Raw genomic sequence first — 19,751 nt, 5'->3', positions numbered from 1 at the left:
GCTTGTCTTTGTCTCTATCTTGGTATAAAATTCATCCTGAAAAATAACAGAAACTCAGAGTGCTTCCTGATCCCCTGGGTGATCTGAGGCTTCAAAGTGGCAGCTGGCAAGCCCAACCCATGGCCGTGGGTCAGCAGGGGAACCACCAGAAAGAGCCAGTTCCAAGGACTTATTTTGTTTGTTTTTTCACCCTAAATCAACTGGAAAAACAAAGTATCATTCACAGTCTGATAAACATAAAAAGTAAAATACAAGATTTAAATTATTATTTCATAAAATAAAGCACAAGACATTTCAGCTCACTCTACAGCATGAACTGGTCATAGTCTGCTGGCAGGAAGAGGTGCTATGCATATAGATACTGAAATTACAGGAAAGACCAGCTGATTTGGAAACCAGTTCCCTGCCCCAGTTATTTTCCTGATAGTTCTATGGCTACTAGCTTCATAGATGATCCATAAACAAAGTGTACCACCAACTCTAGCCTTCCATTACATTTGTTTTTACTTTTGTGGTAAATAAGGTTTTCAGCCATGTTGGGACAAAGGTTTAAAGGTGTTATGTTGTTCTCTGGGTTTTTAGGTTTGTCGCAATATCAGATAATTAGGCATGTTAGCAGTCTAATATCCATATTAGATGCCTATGCTTTGGTAAAGACATGAACCAAGGAGTGGTACAGATACTGCGAAATTCCTGTATCTCAAAAGCTTCTTAAATTTTGAAAAAAATATCCATTATAGTATAAATGTAAGAAAAATAGGCAAAAGAGGCCATTTCTCAAAATCCAAAGTCTTAATGAGCCATAGACTCAGAATCAGACTTCAGACTTTGAGGACCCCATCCATCCAAGGATTTAATACTGTGGGGTCATTACTGATTCATTTAACAAGTATTTATTGTCAGCTTACAACAGGCCAGGGACTGTTTTGGTGTTAACGGTCGATGGATTTCAGGGCTCAATATGCAGGAATCACTTGTCCCTAAGGAGCAACGAGAATATGAGAAACCAGTGATTTTGTGGCGCAGGTCTCAGCTCTGCTGCTGTGCTACCCTACCTCTTCCAGACTTTCAAGACAGTTTGGATATATCACTATTCCTTAAAAATGGTATTGCTGTTCCCTAAAGTTTTTGTCACAGAAAACTCTAAGACAGGCTTTTTTCACTAGAGATGATGTCAAGAAGAGGCTTTGAAAATGGCAATTCATAATGGTATTGTGGGTGATTCACCAGGGATACAGAAATATAAATTTCCTGGAAAAGCACGAATAGGGAAAAGACTAGCTGAGGAAAACAACTTATATTTTATACACACACACACACACACACACACACACACAGCCATAGCATACTGTTATTTACAGCTAAATGAAAAATCACTCCTAAACCTATCGGCTCAAAACAACAATGCTGTTTCTGCTGATCTTGCTGGGCTCACTTACACGGTTGTATGAGCTGGTAGTTGGCTGTGGACTGTGGACGGGGTTCTATGCCAGCCTCACATACGTGCTATTGGAGTCGGCTGTTGCCTGGATCTCTCTTCTCTCTCTCTCTGCTATTATTCCGTAGTGAAGCCCAGGCTTCCCCACATGGCAGCAGCAACACTCTAAGAGATAAAAAACACTGTGAAGGCTCTTGAGTCCTAGGCTCTGAAACTTCCAAAATTTAACTTCTGCCACATTCTGTGCCTCAAAGCAAATCACAAGGCCTGGCAGGATCTAAAGGGCAATGGCAGACCCTCCTTCTTAGAGGGAGTGGGGCCAAAATATTGTGGCCGTATGTGAGCTACAGTATCAATTAAGGGCTACATGTCCAACACAGAATATAATTATATACATATATGCTTAATATATATAAATTTCAAAATAATCCACTTTGCATCAGAGGTCCCTGGAAATGAATTCTTTTAAAAAAGAGACGGGATGAAAATAAAAGAAAGTGAAAAATGTCTTTTTTATGGTACAGAAATAATGTAACACTTATAAAAATTTGCAAGATTGGTTTAAAGAGCTTCCACAGCCATTTATTTAAATTTCTCAATTGCAAATATTTTCCGTATTTGCTTCATCACTAGGATAGCAACATATAAATTCAGAAATAAGATTAGTTGTTGCCTACAGCATGGAGGTGAGGGGGGAGAAAGAGAATGAGGAATGGCTTTAATTAATAAGAGGTTACTTTAGGTGCACAAAAATGTGCTAGAACTAAAATATTGTCATGGTTGCACAACTCTGTGAATACCCTAAAGAACATTGAATTCTACACTCAGTGAATGAATTTTATGATATGTGAATTATGTCTCACTAAAGTTACTAAAATGCTATCTAGGAGTTCCCATCGTGGCTCAGTGGTTAACGAATCTGACTAGGAACATGAGGTTGCGGGTTCGATCCCTGGCCTTGCTCAGTGAGTTAAGGATCTGGTGTTGCCATGAGCTGTGGTGTAGGTCGCACACGTGGCTTGGATCCCTCATTGCTGTGGCTGTGGTGTAAGCTGTCAGTTGTAGCTCCAACTGGACCCCTAGCCTGGGAACCTCCATATGCCCGGGAGCAGCCCAAGAAATGGCAAAAAGACCAAAAAAAAAAAAAAAGAGGAAGAAGAAGAAGTACATGGTTTTCCTTCATTTAAAACTCGCTCCAATTTTGGGGGGGTGGGGTGTGTAGTTGGTATTAAATTTTACATTTTAATTCATATTTGTGTGGCATCACACCCAGAAAATTATTAATAAGAAAACACCTTAGCAATTAAATTCTAACAGGTGAGTTTTGGAAGGCTTTAAATAATTTTGAACAGCTTCTTGATGGCCACTATAGCCAAAATTGCATTTTATGAAAAATACACATCATATCATTGTCATGGTAAGATGCTAAGATGTTAGAGTGAATTCCCATTTTTAGTAGCATTTCTACAGTTATCTAAACAAAACGTACATTGCTTCATGGTTATTTCAGGTAATTCCAGATTATTAGTGCTTTTAGGATGAAAATAAATTTGGGGGCCAGTGGCTGTTGAATAAAATTGTTCAAGTTGCGCAGAAAGAAATATTTTATGGTTCACACAGAGTATTTCACTTGGCGCCCGGGTGGAGGGTGGAGGGAGGCAGAACCGGACCCTGTCTCTCCTCACCCCTCCCGCACCTGCACCAGAATCATGAGGACAGGGTACCTCGCGGCTCCCCAGAGAGGCTGCTGTTCACAAGCAGAGGCAGCAACAGATGGAAAACAAGCTCCAAAGTCCCTCAGTTTCTGCAAGTAAAAAGAGTGACAGAGAAATTAATGATGGCGAGCTCAGAAGCAGAAAGGGCTGACCAGATGCTTGTTTGTTCCATGTTGCTGGCCTACACCATCACAGCAACATGAGATCTGAGCTGCATCTGTGACCTACACCAGTTTGTGGCAATGCTGGATCCTTAACCCACTAAGCTAGGCCAGTGATTGAACATGCATCCTTATGGATACTGGTTGGGTTCTTAACCCACTTAGCCACAAGGGAACTCCCAGACAGAGGTTTTGAACAGCATAGCTCCTGTGACTTTTTCTTAGTCATCTTACTCCCACAGCTCCTTAGTCCTGCTTCCGTGATCCCGCCATCCTTCTGATTTAAATTTTGTAACATTGTGTTGTGTCATATGTGTTTATGTAAGGGGTAGTAAGTGCCTTATGACACAGGTTGGAGCAGGAATTGATAAAAATACTAGAAGTCAGGAAATACTATTGCCGTGATAGCACAAAGTGAAATAAGTACTGCGCATACTGCACAAATGCACAAATGTGCCTAGCTGTACCACACTACCGCAGCTACCTAGCTACATTTACATCTATTTATTTACAAAGCAGGGGGTTTTGGAATTTGTAAATTAAATTGTTGCTTAAAGCTTAAAACTATACATCCATAAATATTTTCATACATAATTTTTACTCAGTGTATATAAACTGTAGAGTTTTTCAAGGAAAACTTCAGAATCTAACACCATATCTTGTTGGAGAACCTTCTATGTTTGTCCTAATGCCAACATTGATGGAGTTTGTCTTTGAGCCGATAAAGTAATGTGACCACAACACTGTAACAAATGTATCTGATTGAATGCCCGGGCAAGCCTTTCCGAGAATGCTGTCTTGTTCCCTTTATTTATTTATTTATTTATTTTTTCTCCCCTGGCTACAGGGAGAAATCCTAATGAGAAAATACTCAGAGAAAAAATACCTGGTTCAATTCAACAAGTGGACAAATGAGGGTAATTTAACTGAATTTTCTGACGGATTCCTAAAGTGCAAATTGTTCCCGTCCCCAAACCCTCAGAGAGCTGCTGTGAAGTTCAAATGAGAAAGTAATTTGTCATATACATAAGTGTGCTACTAACATATACCACCAAATTAATAATAAAGCATGACAATTCAACACTCATCATTTTCCTTTCCAAATAAACTTAAGACATGATATTTCCACATCACAAAATTATCTGGACAGAATATATTCGAATTATTTTTGGAATCCCCTCCTCACAACCTTTTCATTTGCTCACTCTCTCTTCTTTATTTATTTTTTTCCTTTTTTTTTCCTTCACCTTGGACACTTTTGTTTTAGATATGTCACTTGTTCTGGGTTCTTATTGGATAAACTCTGTCTTTGAACACGCTATCGAGTCAGCCTGTTTCAAAGAAAGTTACACAGAGTATATCAAAGGAAACACAACTCCAGCTCAATTCTAATTACACTTTGCTTTATTATAATCATAAAATATGTTCAATGGAAGTTTCAAAATTAAGTAAAAAATTGTACATGACATCTTAGCAGCCATTGGATAATTGAAAAGAAATGTTGGCTGAGTGGATTAGGTTGTGAAAGCTAACATATCTAAAGAATTTTGGTAAAAAAAATAACATTTAATTTGTAGAAATTATGTAATTAATATTATTATAAACATATATAGTCACTTCAGAAAACAAAGGCCAGGGAAATCACAGATCTGGAAAACTAGGAATATTAAAGAATTACCTTGCACAGTCCTCTAGTACAAAAGACATTTTTTTAAGAAAAGAAGAGTTAATGATTTCAGATTTTTAGAAACTATCACCACATAAAATGAAAATCAGGTGCCTGATTAATTTCCTACTTGAACCTGAAAAGGACACTCTTGGCATTTAGTCAGAATATTAATAGTAGAAAAAAGTTATCTTCAAATCAAGGTAAAAACATGAAACCCAACTATAATGTTGCTTATATTGCTCAAGATAAAGTTTATTTGCTATAAGGAATTTTATATGACAGTCCTTTTACTCTCCACAACATTCGTAGCATTTTGACTGTGATATTTATATTAGTAACATGATATTGGAGATTGAAAGTCATCACTTGACCTGGAGTTTTGGTTAAAGAAAATCTAACTTGGATTTCCATATTACCTGTAGAGTATACCTACTGAATCTCCTTTTTCTGGATATCAGACTGTTCCAATTAGGGAAATCAATTCATACTGAAATAAATGAGCCTATTCTTAGTGATCATTTTAACACTGGAAATCAAGAATTTAATCTCCTTCTGTCTTTCTTTCCCTCTCTTCCTCAGTCTCCGTATTTTCATGATGCTTATTTTAACCAATATTATGCATATATATAAAGTAAAGTGAATTTTAATTTTTTTCAAATCTTAAAACAGTTCATTATTATTAGAGACACAAAATGAGGGCTTAAGCTATGCCAAGATCAAATATGTTTCTTCCCCGCAATAAACCACATCAAGAGGGGCATGAACAGCTTTCACACATGAAACGCAGTCACAGGGAAGTTAACGTTGAGTCCACTGAGAACTTACATTGAGTTATTAACATACATGGAGTCCACTGAGAACTTCTGTTTATGTGAGAAATATCCATAGACTTTACCACATCAGAATTTAAAATTTTTAAAAACTGTGTATTTCGTCTTTTAAAAATAGCAACTCAGTGGGTTAGGAATCTGCAGCATCTCATGCCATTGCAGAGGTCCGGGTTCCATTCCCGGCCCAGAGCAGTGACATAGTTCACACCTGTAGCTTGGTTTCAATCCCTGACCTGGGAATTTCCGTATGTTGCGAGTACATCCATAAAAATAATAATAATAAAATAAAAATAACAATAAATCCATTATTTGTTAACAAAAATGATATGATTTTTTGACCCCCAATTGTTTCTCAAGATGAATAGTTTTGGGGAAGGGGGCTTTGTTTTATATTTTTTTGCAAACTTATTTAATCTTGACATTATCTGCTTGTCATATCTGCTTCTGCATTCAGTATTTTGTTATATATTGCTGGGGTTAACATATACATAAATAAAATATGACCTCATACAGATATACTTTTAGAAAAGGGAGGAGTATTTTGGTTTCCTTTCCCAATAATTATGATATGTATATGATACGTATTTCACAATTAGCGAATCAAAGGCATTAGTAGTTTAAAAAAACTTCGTACACTTACGCCGAGGAAACTAAAGTGAAAGAAAATATACTGTTATAAAAATAATGTGTCCACCTACTGGACTGTTCGTCTTACTGTAATTTATTTTAGACTTCTTTATGTATGCTAGTAATGAGTCCCTTGCTGCTTGTACATAGTGAATTTATTTTCTCCCCCTTGATGGCTGCCTTTTCAGTGTCTTAATCGCTCTTGAGGATGGTTAAATATGTCTCAGGTTTTCTTCCCTTTTATGGTTAGTCCACTTTATATTTCTTTATGAAATCTGCCCCAACCCCAGGTCATGTTGTTGTTCTCTCAGGTTTTCTGCTAAAAGATTTTTTTATTTTAAATATCACTTTTAAATTGAACTAGATAGTATATTATTTGAGACAGGATTCCAAATACATTTTTTTTCATAAGAGAATGCAGGAACACAGCAACACCCTTCCCCACTGCATGCATGGTATTACTCATACAGCTCTGACAGGTCTTGATTTTTAGAATGTGTCTGCTTTCCAGATTTCTTCAGGACCATCTTTGCTAATGTACTGACCTTCTGTCTTTGTAATAATTTTAGTATTATGTAAATAATGTAAATATCTAGTATTAAGTAAATAATGTAATGTAAATATCATCATGTAAGTATCGTTCAAGAATTGACTGCATTTTGGTTGAGAATTTATATAGCAATTTAGGGATGATTGGCATATTTTTAATATTGAAACTTCTAATCCATGAACATGCAGTAGGGGAATGGTACACATCTTTCACTAGATTTATTCCCAGTATTTGATATTGTTGATGCAATACAAATGGTATCTTTTCGAAATGTGTTTTCCATTTGTATGCTGCTAATGTAATACAATTGACTTTAGCACCTCGTTTCCAATTGCATTGTTAATTCTGGATATTAAGTTAAAATAATTTGTAGATTCTTTCGGATGTTCTAGATAATTATGTTCAAATAATGGAAGGTTTGTTTCCATCTTCAAATTCATATAGATTTTTTTAAAAAAATGGGTCTTATGACAGATGCCAAGTATTTCAGTAAGTACATTGTTGAATGAGAAGAATAATCAGTATTCATTTACTTTTCCTGATAAGAGAGGTGGAAAGATTACTACATATCTGTTGAAATTCTCTTTTAGTATTTATTCTTTTCCATATAATAAAGTTTAATAATATTTTATATTTTTATTTAATAATAATATTTATTATTAATATTTTATTTATTTTATTAATATTTTAATAATAATAACTAGTTTAATAATATTTTAATATTAATCCTAATCAAAAAAGGATTAAATTTTAAAAATACTTTCTCTGAATCCATCTAGACAAGAATTTGATTTTTTCCCATTTTTATGCTTAAAGTGATAAAAGAAACATTAATCAATGATATCTATTAGTTAGAGAATTAGAATAAACCCCATATAATTGTGATGAATTATCCTTTATACGTGTTCATTTGTTAATTTTACAAGACATTTGTTTAGAATTTTATTTTCTTATACAGTGCTTATCCTGCCTTAGGAGTTCCCACTGTGGCTCAGCAGATTAAGGACCAAACAGTCTCCTTGAGGATTCAGGTTCAATCCCTGGCATCATCAGTGGGTTAAGGATCCATCACTACCACACGGCATAAGTTGTGGATGTGGCTCTGATCTGGTGTTGCCATAGCTGTGGCATAGGCCTCAGCCACAGCTCATATTCAACCCCTAGTCCAGGAGCTGCAAGTGCAGCCATTAAAAAAAAAAAAAGTTAGAATAAATGTTGTGCAAGAGTCATAAAAGATATGAAACTATGACCACTATTTTTGTACAGTAGTTCAGAGTAAATAAAAATTAGATCCAATTCCTTGATCCTCTTATTTCATTCTTTGTATCCTTGCTGATTTTTTGTGATTATAGACCAAAAAAGTAGTCTTTAACACATATTCTAAGGCAATTAAAAAAAATAAAATGGAAGTGATTTTAAAAATTGATACAACATAGTCAGTACAATAGACCTTATGTTATATATTGTACTCTGAATCCAAATAATACAGATAAAAAGTTATTCATGTGTCAGACGATCAGGTAATATAGACCATAGCTTTGGCCATTTAAAAAAAAATACTCAGTAATAAAATAAATAAAATGTCAACTGCAGGTCAATAAGACCAAAAGTAATGAAGAAAAAAAGCACACTTCTATCTGAAAAATTTACAACATAATTTAAACCAATTTCTGATTTTTGGTAAATACAGAGAAATCTTCAGAATTTATTAAAAAATAAGCAACTTTAAAAAAATATATCTAAGTGTGCAGGATACAACTCAACCAGCTATCAGGAGAAAGTTTATAGCTTTAAATGCTTCTGCCTACATTAACAAATGTGATATAATAAAAAATTAAATAGTCTGCATCCCTGGTTTCTGCACATAGCTCCTAAAACGGGTGGCACCTCTGGAGTGAGAGAAGCATCTTTTATGTGTTAAAGAGATGACTGGTAGCTGGTGGCTCGATATAGCTGCAGAGGGGGAGCTGGTCTCCAAAAAGACCAAAGAATGATTGGAGGGTTTGAATTTTCAGCCCCATCCCCAACTTCCAGGGAGGGGAAGGGGGGCTGGAGATTGAATCTAATCACCAAAGGCCAATGATGCAATCAGTCATGACAATGTAATTAATCACCCATGTAATTAAACCTCCATAAAAACCTCTAAGCAACTGAGTTTGAAGAGCTTCTGGGTTGGTGGACAAATCAAGATGCTGGCAGAGGGCTCTGTGCCCCTCACTACCCACCCCCCATCTCTTCCATCTGGATGTTCCTGGGTTGTAGTCTGTGTAATAAAACAGGGAAAGCAAATAAAATGCTTTTCAGACTTCTGTGGATTTTTCTAGCACATTATCAAGTCTGAGGCGGGGCACTGCAGGAACCTCTAACTTTGTAGCCAAGCTGACAGAAATATGGATGACCTGGGATCCGGTACTTCCGACCAAGCTCTGAGGCAAGGACAGTGTGTGGGACTGAGCCCTTAACCTGTGGAACTGGACACCACCTCTAAGAAGTTAGTGTCAAGTTGAAGTGGCATGAGGGACACCCAGTTGGTGTCTGCAGATTTGGAGGATTGGTTGGTGTCAGGAAGAAAAAATGCCTCTCAAAATCCAACTCTGAAATCTACAAAAAAAAAAAAACACACAAGGGAAATAAAAATAGTGAATACATATACAAAGAAAATTCATTAATTAGAAAACAAAAGAATACAAAATTCCACAAGTTATTTTTAACTCAACAGAACACACAAACTTGAACTCAACTAATAAAAAGATTAGAAGCACAAATAAATGCCAAATTACAAGAAATGACAAAGGGCGAATAACTAGCAAATGAAGAGAAATTTTAAATATCATAAGAGAAGTCTTTATTCAACAATGTCCAAAGAAATTGTTTAAAAACCCACATGAGATGAACTCTTTCCTTTGTCAATGTAATTCCTATTCCATATCAGTCCAAATGGAAAGAGCAAATTCAAACAGAATAAGTACAAAAGAAACAGAAAAGGTAAGAAAAGGTAAAAAAAGGTTTAAAACAACGGCTGCAGTAAAAGAAATATATTTTTTCACTTTTATCACTTTTTGATAAATTTTTGCTTCCTGTGCTTGGAACTCCGCTGTTATCTATTTTTTGTTGGCATGTTTATCATTATTTGACGTCTTTACCACTGGTACTATTATTTTTTTTTTTACTACACATCTACTTTGTCTATTACTAATATAGAAAATCTAGCTTCATTTGATTGATGTTGTTGTATAGGGTATCTCTCTCCTTTCTTTTATTTTTAATCCATAATGAAATGAGATTTATTTACTTATTCATCTAAGGTAGATTTGTTGTAAATAATCCATCTACATAATAGTACATATTGCATAACAGATCATGCTCAAGAAAAACAAATGTTACTGTTCTGGTCATGTGTGTAAAAAGGACGTTGCTATCCTGAATGACCAGCAATTTCAACAAGCTGCATTGAGGGCACATAAAATTAATATTTTTCAGGCTGTAATTCAACATTTTGCAAATGGCAAATGATGTGTGGAAATATGAGTAGTATATTGTAAGACATGCTTCATTATTTCACACGAATAAGATTCTATAAGATGCAAAGTAAACTTTTAGTGGTTGACTTTCTAAATGATACGGCATTTTATTTGCTTTTATTTTCTTCTTGACATTGAATGTGGTTTATCAGTTTCATAAGATGGGAAGTCACTGAGATGTTTCCGATCCAGCAGTGCTCAAATGGAATTGTACAAGGATAGAAACATAGCTCTCCTGCCTCCTTAGAAAATATGATTATGTTTATTCATTTCAACCAGAGTCCTTGTTTGAACTTGGGGTATGGGGTAGGGGACAAACTTTAAATAACCAAGAAAGGCTAGTTTGGTTTACATTTAAGAGGTCCTGAAACAGCCCTAAATCTAATGGCATTTCAAGAGTCCACGTCTGGAAGGCAAAAATGAAATTACGGGTTTGCCTGGGCTGAGTGTATGGCAGATTTTCTGAAGATAATATTCATGAATAGCCTTTGTCAGGTTTCAGAGAGAGTCAGGTGAAGAAAGAGGATTTTTTTGTTTATTCGGTTGTAAGTCCTGAATTCCAATTTTGTTTGGGCTATTTTTTACAGAGCAGCAGGAAACATTTCAGTTGCTATTTAATCCTTTTATCGTGTAGGCAATCATTTTGTATTACTGATCTTCTTTTGAAAGTCCTACTGTTTTGAGGCAGGTTGTGAAGTAGCCCAGCTTCCCTCAGGTCACAGGAGTTCCTCCTGGTTTCTCAGCACAGGTTAGGGTTTGTGTATGTTTTCAGTATTCTTCTGAGGTCCTGCTTTGTTCTGCATCTATATCCACTTGTTGATGAGAACTGAGGAGAGGCTGTTTTAGAGGTTGCTGCTTTCCAAACACCACTTCAATATATATTAATTTGTTCTTCAGAAAGGGAAAGACAAATGCCATATGTTATTATTTATATGTGGAATCTAAAATATGGCACAAATGAACCTATCTGCAAAACAGAGACAGACTCACAGACATAGGGAAGAGGCTTTTGGTTGCCAAGGGGGAGGGGAAGGAAGTGGGATGGATGGGGAATTTGGGTTGGTAGATGCAAACTATTACTTTTAGAATGGGTAAGCAATGGGGTCCTACTGTACAGCCCAGGGAGCTATATCTAGTCTCTTGGGGTAGAATGTGATAAAAGACAGTATGAGAAAAAGAATGTGTGTGTGTGTGTGTGTGTGTGTGTGTGTGTGTATAACTGGGTCACTGTGTTGTACAGCAGAAATGACACGACACTGGAAATCAACTACACTCTAAGAAAGATTAAGTAAAATAATTTTTTAAGTGTATTAACTTGTTCTCCCATAACCTACATTTTTTTGCTACTATTTAAACCATCATCCCAAAAATAGTAGCTCGTAGTCCTTTGGCAAACACTGTTTATTAATTTTCTCGTTACAGAGCAAAAATATTAAAGCTATTTTAAACAGAGATTTTGATCATTGTTTTCTCTACACAACTAAAATAAATCTCATGGAAATCTGACTGTATTTTGCAGATATTCTCTCTATAAATCACTGAGATTTGTAGTACTTACTCAAATCCATCATTTGACCTTTCTGCTCTACATAACATGGCAATAAAAATGATTCTTCAAAGAGGAGAATATTCTCATTAAATACCATTTCCTATTATAAGTATTTGATTTTTCAAACCATTGGACTCTCACCTCAATGAGAGGTTAATGCTTCAGAAATCAACTTTGCAGTCCTCCATTCATCTCCATGCAAAGGACAAACAAGTGTTTCATCATAAACTAATCCCAGAATATAACCACTATTTAAAAATACTAACAATGAGGCAATCATTCAGAGGGTTTAAGTCCCCGGTGTAGAGCAGCTTCAGAGAATATTGTCTCTGTCTTCCGGGAGAAAACCAATTAAGCCGACCACATAATGAGCAATGATGTTCTCTCACATCTGCCAGCCAAACCGATCAACTTAATCTGTTGTAGATGGGTATGCTTCTCTTCAGTGTTCTATATGGATGCCTTCAAACAAAAATCCTGTGTGCATTGCATACACTTGGTGATATATTTGTGAAGTAGCAGTTCTCAGAACTAAAGCTCTTTGTAAATCAAGCTGTTAACTGCCCACACTTCAGATCTTAGGTCAAGCAGGAAAAAGAACATGTTCAATATTCTGCAGGTTCTATTTTTCTGGATATTGATTATCACTTCGCATCCCTCAAATTATCTTTCAGTCAGTCTAAGCAAATGCCATAATTAATAGAAAATCTAAATTGAGACATTGTTACTCACTGAGTTCTTTATTTTTTAAGCGTTAATATTTTTTTCTGAAATAAGAATGAAAGCATCAGTGCTTTGTCAACTGCTTTTCATGTAATCCAACCACTTATTTATGAAAGCTTGGGGTTATTTTCACTCAAATATTTGGAATTATTTATGGAACAAATTGCCATCTTTGAGTGATTTTTTTATAGCTTTGGAGGGAGGCATGAGAACTGTATTAATATCCCAAAGCATGATTCACACGGAAGAATCATTATTATTCCATCTCTAGGAACTAAAAATATATAAATAAGTCAGGGATATTTATAATTAATGTTTTAATTCCCTAGGACCAGATGGAAAAATGAGAAATGAAGTATATAACATTCAGCCTTAAAGAATTTTACCCATTAATACTTTTGTTCCCTAGGGCTCCCTAGAATCTGAAGCAAATAGTTTTCCAACAACCCTAATAAGGCAAATAAGGGCAAATTAAAATTAACAATTTTTTATTTATACTTTCAACAAATATTTCATGAGTGCTTTCTGTATTCTCAGCACAATTCTAAAATAACAGATAAATGTGCAATGCAACGAATAGGTTTTTGTAGCAATTCTTTCACTTGTTGAATGATTTTAGTTCAATTCCTTAATCTAAGTCTCAGTTTACAGGGCAAACTGAATAGTTTTCGAAAGAATATTGTGGTGTGTGTGTGTGTGTGTGTGTGTGTATGTATGTGTGTGTAGAGAGAGAGAGATAGAGCCCCAAATGTAACGGGTATATAAATTCATAGTCAGTCAGTCATGGTAAAGGTATATGTGCATCTTGGACCTGATTCTATTACAGACTTTAATTTATATTTCTACTCATCGGATACATTGTATCAAATTGGATTTAACAGCATTGCTCATGTATCTACCTCCATCACATTCTGATAGGATGGAAATACTACTTTTAAAGATACTATTATTAATTCATGATTTATTAAGGTTATATTCATATTTAAATATATTAATATCAGTTAATATCTTTATATGTCCTGTGCCCTACATATGTATCACATTATAATATCACCCATCCAAACATTAAAGGGCATTTGATTTACTAAAATAGTTATTAGTATTTATATTTCAGACTTGTTAACTATATTGGCACATTCAATTACACAAAACATAACACACATGCTCCGTTAGGACAACGCTTCTTCCTGCCATAGTAATTCTATGCAATTCAAAGTATCAAGTAAGTTCAAGTGAATGAAATGATTGTTGCTGTGGGATATTTCAGTGGACTGGAAAGTGTCTCAATAGTTGCCAATCAAACAAAAGCTGAGGGCATTAAATGCTTATAAAATTCTGAGTAGCTACTTTGATGAAGAAAACTTTGTAACTTTGAGAAGAAATATCCAACATTAAATAATGTTTAATCGTATCCCAGACCCTCCATGAAGGTAATCTCATTCTTTTTCCAAACACTTGCACAAAATAAATAAATTTATAAGGAAAAAAATGGACCAAATCTTTAAATATTACTATTACTATTCTCATGAGCTGCGTCTCAATGCCTAAATTGTTCTGGGAAAGTACTTTGCATGCAATACCTAACTCATTAGTGAAAATGGTACGTTGAGGATGTGCTAGATTTTGGGAGAGTTCTAAAATCAATGGACAAGCAAGGAGATCCTGCTATATAGCATTGGGAACTATATCTCATCACTTATGATGGAGGAGAATGTGAGAAAAAGAATGTATATAGGTATGTGTGACTGGGTCACTTTGCCATACAGTAGAAAATTGACAAGATTGTAGATGAGTTACTATGGGGAAAATAAAAATCATTTTTAAAAAATAAAAAAATAAAATCAATGGAATATTAAATAACATTCTATACATAATAAAAGTCCATTGCAGAGAGCTTGGAAACATTTTTCACATGGGTGTATGTAATTAATATACTTCTTTCTTATTCATCTATAACATTTTCAGGAGCTTCCTAATGTTTCAAAAAATATCATGATGGAATGCATCGGTTGTTTTCATTTCTTTACTATTTCAGATAATGCTGCAGTAAGCATTGTAAGTCTGGGCCTCTTTGCACACACCATCTATATTTTCCTGAGAAAATAGTTCTAAAAGAGTAATTGCAGGGCCAGATGCACTGGATTCATCACCACAGCATACATTCTGCTTTACACAGCCTGGTTTTCAAGTCTTAGCTAATATCCTCGTAATCCCATTGTTTTTAGGGGACACATCCTCGATTCTCCCGGAGATGGAGATTCTTTCTACATTTATTGGCTATCTGTAGTTCTTGTTCCTTACTTTTTCTGTGTGTGTGCCTTTTTTAAGGCCGCGTCCACAGCATATGGAGGTTCCCAGGCTAGGGGTCTAATTGGAGCTGTAGCTGCCAGCCTGCGCCACAGCCACAGCCACAGCAATGTGGGATCCGAGCCGCTTCTATGGGCTACACCACAGCTCATGGCAACGCCATTTCCCCGACCCACTGAGCAAGGCCAGGGATCGAACCCATATCCTCGTGGATACTAGTTGGATTCATTTCTGCAGAGCCACAACGGAAACCCCTATAGTCCTTTTTCTATGAACGAACGAAAACTTTTCAACTTTTCTTGGTGTTTTATGTATTAATCAATTTGGCAGGCCACCTTTATAAATGAATACTAGCAATACTTCATTATAGTCATTGCACCTGTGTTCTCCAGTAAATAATGTGTGACCACATGTTACATTTTCAGAAGAAAGAGTGAGCAGCAGTATTTGAAATTATCTTCCCCATATTTGAGATGTTCGCTAAAATCTTTCTAGAACATCATCTAAATTTTGAGAAGAGCACTCCATATTACATATTTTGTTAATATTTACTATAGCTGTGCTATTGCCTAACATACATCATTTTAATATGCTATGTGCATATACTTTCAACACTGAAACCTGTTATAATATTGACATAAAATATTTTTGTAACATAATAACTCAGAGATGGCATTTTACGCCGTAAGAAATGTTTGCATATGACAGTTGCCTCTGTCATGTTGCAGGTTTCATTGCTTTTCCTTAGCAGTATAACTAACGAATGAAGTTCTACTACAGAATTCTCATGAGCGGGAAAATTCGTTAACAGTTTGATGATGGTCATTTTCGGTCTCACCCTTCCTGGCTTGGGGACCGTCTAGGATGTGGTGCTTGGGAGCTAAAGCAGCAGCAGTGTGGAGGAATGGAAAGAGAAGGCGACTGCGAACAAAGTTCTTCATGCGGAGGAAGGAAGGAAGGAAGGAAACAGACCAGGAGGAGGAGAGGCAGAGGCAGGGAAACTGGCCAGAGCGGAAGATCTGGGAAGACAGGGAACCAGACGACTGTAAGAGGGAGGATGAGCAGCAGCAGCACACGCAGCACGGAGAGCAGCGGAGGCGGAGCCTAACGAGAATGCTCGGGATGGGCAATGATGCGGTTCCTACGCCACGTGGGAGGATGGCTCAGGGATGGAGGAAGCTAATCGCACAGGAGGGGTCATGCTTCTTGGAGCAGCTTCCCAAAGAGGAGGTGATATGGGGCCAAGGAGATAAGGGGCCTAGGAGGTGATATGGGGGAGGGTAGGTGATTCTAGACTGCGGGCATGAGAAAGGGGTAGCAATGGCTTGAGTTACATGTCGTGGGCCTGAGAAGTTGAAGGCGCTCACATAGAGTGGCTTGACTTTCTCGATGAGTGGGTTGGGGGAAGCAGCAGATGTCTCCTGTCCATCCCTTATGAACTGCCTTTATCTCACGGGTCCTCAGGGTTTCACTCAGTGTTCTTCCTGCTTTTTCCATGTTCTCTGATGTCTATTTGCATAAAGTATTCAAGAACTCTCACATAAGGACAGCAGCAGAAAAGCTCAAAAGTGTTAAATCATGGAGTTCCCGTCATGGTGCAGTGGTTAACGAATCTGACTAGGAACCATGAGGTTGCAGGTTCGATCCCTGGCCTTGCTCAGTGGGTTAACGATCCAGCGTTGCCATGAGCTGTGGTGTAGGTTGCAGACGCGGCTCGGATCCCACGTTGCTGTGGCTCTGGTGTAGGCCAGCAGCTATGGCTCCGATTAGACCCCTAGCCTGGGAACTCCATATGCCATGGAAGCGGCCCTAGAAAAGGCAAAAAGACCAAAAAAAAAAAAAAAAAGGTGTTAAATCAGGAGTTCCCATTGTGGCTCAGCGGGTTAAGAACCCAACTAGCACCCATGAGGAGGCGGGTTTGATCCCTGGCCTCAATCGGTGGGTTAAGGATCCCGCACTGCTGCAAGCTGCAGCATAGGTCACAGATGCAGTTGGAATCTGGCATTGCTATGGTTGTGGTGAAAGCCTCCAGCTGCAGCTCCAGTTGGACCCCTGGCCTGGGAAGTTCCCTATGCTGCAGGTATGACCCTAAAGCGAAAAATATATATATATTTAATAAATGTCTTGGTCTTTTTGGGCTTCTCTAACAAATACCATGGCCTGAGTAGCTTTTAAACTATAGCACTTTATTTTTCAAGGTTCTGGGGTCTGGACGTCCAAGGCTATGGCACCTAGAGATCCACTGTTCGGTGAGGGCATGCTTCCCAGTTTGTAGGTGGCTGTCTCTCTCTATGGCCTCATGTGGCCAAAGGGGTGAGGGAGCTGCACAGGGTCCCTTTTATCAGGACACAAATCCCATCATGAGGGCCCATCCTCATGACTTAAGCACCTTGCAAAGGCCCATCTCCAAATAAACCACAATGGGGGTTATACAGGAATCTGAGGGAACACAAACATTCAGTCCATAACATTCAAGGACACTGAGAGAAAAATAATTTAAATGAAAGTTATAAATTACACAGGTAAAATAGCAATCTAAACTGATGATTTAGGTTTTAGATTTTTAAAACTACCAACTTGTATCTAAACTTAGGATTCAATTTTTTTCTGTGCAGTGGTCAATCTTCTTGGCCAAACTTGGTCAAATTATCAAAATAGTGGAAACCTCGAGTCTGGATATAGAAACCAGCTCATGGGTCCTAAGAATCTCCCCATAAAACAGGCACTATGCCTCCAGAATGGCCAGGACTCTTTGGCATCCTGTCCCATCACTGACCATCAGATGGAAGTCAATGTTTCAGGACTACGGAAACAAAGAGAAATTACAAATCGCTGCCTTCTCAAGCCATTAGCCCATCTTTTGAAAGAACGTAAAGCTACGTTTCCTTCCAGCTCTGCAGTCACTGCTCTGACAGAAAGGCGGTGCCATTTTCCTTCCATGTGATCTCTGCATGGAGGCTGCAAATGAACTAGAACCCGGAAAATGCTGTTTTGCGAAGATCCATCCATCGGAGAGCACGCGGGCCGCGTCTGCTTGAACGGGTAACGCGCCCTCTCGCTGGGGGAAGTGGCAGCATCGCAGGAGCCACGGCCCCCGCATCCTTCTTCTCCATCCCATCACCTCTGAGGCTTAGTCCTTTTGACAGAGACAGCCTTCTGCTTCCGAGAGCTAAAACACTCAGCTTTCCTCTCTGGCTTGGATGCTGACGGTAAACAGTCAGTGCCAGGAAATACGGTAACAGAAAACAATCAAGAACCTCCTACCGGCCGCCTCTGCCCTTCGCTGAACACGCTTGTTCTCTTTATTTTTTTCTCTCTACCTTCCTTACCGTCATCGGCAGTTCTTCTCGACCACTTTCTGTCAGACCCACTTACCTTTCACTTGGTTTGACGGCCGGCTGGACTGGCAAACAGGTCTTTCAATCTGTTCTGTGTGTTTCTTCCTCTTTGCCAACGTTAGAATTTGACAGAAATTTGGGAGCCGGCTTGACGCTGGCAGGCCAGAGCAATGCACACCATATTTCTTTGTTATTTGTGCCTAATATATTGTTGGCAGCCCCGTCTGTTTTAGCTTCTTGGCAGTATTTGGTCGCACTTCCTCTGGCATTATTCCCTCATTTTTGCACACCCGGGAAATTTATGTAGAGCGCCTTTAAACAGTCCATTTTTAGACCAGCAGATGTAAAAATCACCAGCTGACCCTATCCTGTCAAACGGCCAAGAAGTGCAGCCTTTCACGTAGCCAGTAGGCACTGAAGCGACTATTCAAATAGATTCCGAATCTGAGAAACACAATACATATTTGCAATTTTCAGAACACACCTTCCCGAAGGCACTTCCGGGCGTGTGCAGAATTGCATTGCAAAATACTTGATCTGATAAAGGAAAATGCATTTAACGCAAGGCCCCCTGCGCTGAAATGAAGATCTTAGTGATAAGGAGCTATGACCGCGACCTCTATTCCTTGTTTAATTCAGTTTCAGCTCCTGAAAGAGAAATTAGAAGGGGCTTCTCCCTTACAGTGTGATCATAACGGGGCAACCAGCTGCTTGACTGGGAATGCTTCCTGCTGACGGCCCACTTCCCTTCACACAGAGCCCAAGCCAGGACCCTGTGCGCGGTGGGGAATTTCACTTGACCAACACTGCGATGCTTCATAAAAAGAAATTCCACCCTGAACACTGGGATCGGCGCGTTAGTTTGTCTGACCCACATCTGATTTGATTAACAGAAATTTAGGGAAAAAAATAAAACTTAAGAAGAAATCCGTTAAAATGCAGAGTCCATCACTGGTATAATAGAGGGCAGACCCACCCTACCGGACCTAAATCGCAGTGCCTTCTAAGCTGTACTTAGACCTTTCTTCCAGTTATTACAGCGTTGAAATCCTCAGGTACATGGATCTTGCACTGTCAAAAGCCTCTGCATTAGCACTTAAAATATGCATTAGAAAGCTTTGAAAGCAATATAGCACTTTGTTAAGAATATTTACCTCTGACATATGGATTTGCAGGTCCGATCCCTGGCCTCGCTCAGTGGGTTAAGGATCCGGCATTGCTGTGAGCTCTGGTGTAGGTCACAGACGCGTCTTGGATCTGGCATTGCTGTGTTTCTGGCATAGGCCTGCAGCTGTAGCTCCATTTTGACTCCTAGCCTGGGAA

This window comes from Phacochoerus africanus, chromosome 2 (assembly GCF_016906955.1).
Source record: "Phacochoerus africanus isolate WHEZ1 chromosome 2, ROS_Pafr_v1, whole genome shotgun sequence".
Lineage (NCBI taxonomy): Eukaryota > Metazoa > Chordata > Mammalia > Artiodactyla > Suidae > Phacochoerus > Phacochoerus africanus.
The sequence above is the reverse complement of the archived record's forward strand: the minus strand, read 5'-3'. Positions refer to the sequence as shown.